The sequence below is a fragment of the Citrus clementina genome, unplaced genomic scaffold, assembly GCF_000493195.1.
Source record: "Citrus clementina cultivar Clemenules unplaced genomic scaffold, Citrus_clementina_v1.0 scaffold_7, whole genome shotgun sequence".
Lineage (NCBI taxonomy): Eukaryota > Viridiplantae > Streptophyta > Magnoliopsida > Sapindales > Rutaceae > Citrus > Citrus x clementina.
In genome coordinates this window covers 17306927-17309632 of record NW_006262075.1, presented here as the reverse complement: position 1 = coordinate 17309632, position 2706 = coordinate 17306927, and positions in this window count along the sequence as shown.

The following is a 2706-nucleotide window of genomic DNA, read 5'->3' as shown; positions in this document are numbered from 1 at the left end:
AGAGATTAATCTTGTATATATATTACACACCAAAGGTCATTTCAATTATTTTTCACACAGTTATAAAAGTTGTGCTGAGTTGCAGGCTTGCAACTACTACCATAAATAATCGACACATAACTTGCAAAAGATTAAAGAACCAAACTCATAACTCCGGTTACACTTGTATTTATAATCTGAACATGGTTATAGCTCTATTCTTATTGATACTGTCTCTTTGTTTGATCCATTGCAAGCTACACGTAGATGTCATCTTCAGTCACCTGAAATTAAAAGGTACAATGAATACCAATTGTTGTATTGTTCTTATTATTAATTTATCACTAATTGGTTGTCTTGTTCATATTATGTTTATGATTTACATATTTTTTGTAGATGGAATTCCCGAGGAAGCAATACTTTCTGCAGAGCATTTGATTGATAAAAGTTGGATGAGTGAGCAACAGTCAAATGAAGTGGATGATTTAGAGTTTAGTCTTTAGCACTAGTGGCTGGAAATTTGAGCTTTAAATTGTAGAATTATGTTATGGATTTGTATTTGTGGATGTTTATTACTTTAAAACTTTGAATTTTAGATTCTATATTGTGTTGTATTTGTTTTAGGTTCTGGATGTGTTATATGTTCTGTTTTTTGGCCCTTTGTCCAGCAAATTTTGTTGAACCAAAGTTAAGCAATTTGGTTCTAGTAGTCTGGTGGTTCTGGATGTGTTATATGTTTTGTTTTTTTGCCTTTTATCTAGCAAATTTTGTTGAACCAAAGTTAAGCAATTTGGTTCTAGTAGTTTGGTGGTTCTGGAATTTGGATGTGTTATATGTTCTTTTGTTTTGCTGTTGGATGGTTCTGGAATTTTGTTATGGAATCTCAATTCTAGGAAGAATTTTGTTCTGGAATTTTGTTGGGGAAAACATTAAAACATCCAGTTTCCAGTGTGCCTTGTTAAATTAAGCAATATGGTCTCTTTAAAAAAAAAAAATAAAGCAATCCGGGTTCAAAACCCGGAATCCGGAAACCCGGATTTTTCCGGGTTGAACCCAGACCGGACCCGAATTAAAAAAAATCGGGTTTAATGTAGGTCCGGTTATGATAATTTTGTGTCCGGGTCTGAATCCGGAACAGTCAAACCCGGACCCGGACCCAGAAATTGCCATCCCTAGTTGAAACCAACTAATTTTATTGTTATAAGAAGATTATAACTTAGTAGAGGTTTTGTTCAAAAGTTATTATTTTGATTTATTGTCCTTAATGTAAGTGATGTAGAAGTAATTACATTAATAATTATTTAATGTAGCATGTGAATCCCATGAAGATCTAAAGATGCTATAAAAGCCAGAATTATTTTGGCTAAAAAAAGAAGGTGTTCGTATAAATGAGTTAAAATGTACCTGCAAGTTTAAAGATGTAGTAAAAACTCTAAAATATAACCGTATCAATGAACTTTACAAAAATATTTTATTCCATATTAAACCTTTACTATAACATATATACTTTTGCAATACATAAATAATTATTACTATGTAGAGGCAAGTTTCTTAAGATGAAATCTAAAAAACTTATAACTTATTATAATATGGAGTTTATTCTTATTTATAATAGACCCAAATTATGATTAATTTTTTTTACAACTACATAGAGGTTATTCATACATAGAGCATTACTATAGAGATGTCTTACTGAATTAATCCATTTACAATTCAAGTCAATACCTCGAGATAAATTGAAATTATATCAATCGATTTTAGTAAAATAGATTGGATTTTGAAAAGCCCTGCTCCAAGATCTAACCGAATGATTTTCAAATAGTTTTACTTAACTAGTTATTAAAATTAAAATTTTAAAAAAGGTAGGATGAAATATTGATTTGGGTTACCCAAAACCTCAATTAAAAGAGGTTGATTTTCAAGAAAAGGAAATATTTTTTTAGTCAAATTAAAAGATTGGCTATTGATAAATGCTTGTCAATTGACCTCATACTAACTCATCATAAATTAAGAAAAAAAGTTACTAATGGATGAAAATTAAAAAGAACATGAAAAACACTCTAGATGAACTTTTCGTGTATAAGCGTGTTTATTTTTTGACTGAACATTGAATATAATTTAGTTTCAAATAGGGGTGGATAATTAAAAAAATCGAGCCACTGAATGAACCAAACTGAGTTGACAGTATCAGTTCGGTTAAGTTTGACTTGTAAACTATAAAAAACCTGATCGGTTAAAAATTCAAAACTAAAAAAATCGAAAAGTATGAAAGATTTAGAAAAAAATTGAAAAAAAAAACCGAACCGAACCCATCTAGTTCAATTTATATTTTTTAAAAAGGTTAATTCAATTTAGCTCGATTTGACAAAAAACCGTGCCCACCCTTTCCAATCATTTAGTTGTCTTACATAGAGTGGGTAAAAAACACAGAGGAACTGCACCTTGTGGTTTGGTTAAGCTATTTTATTGAGAAAAAACCGACCAGTTTAATTGAATAAATGAAAACTTGAATCGAAAACCGAACAACCGAAAAAGAAATGAAGATTTTAGAAGGTTAAAAAACAAAAAAAATTCGAACCGAACTGGACTGGATCAATTTTGGTTCAATTCATATTTCTACTAAAATTTAGTCAGTTTAGCTTGGTTCGGATCGTTGAAAATTATTAGACATTGTATGTTTGAAAACAATTAAGCCGAAAAGAAAAATTGACTTACCACTTTTTTCTT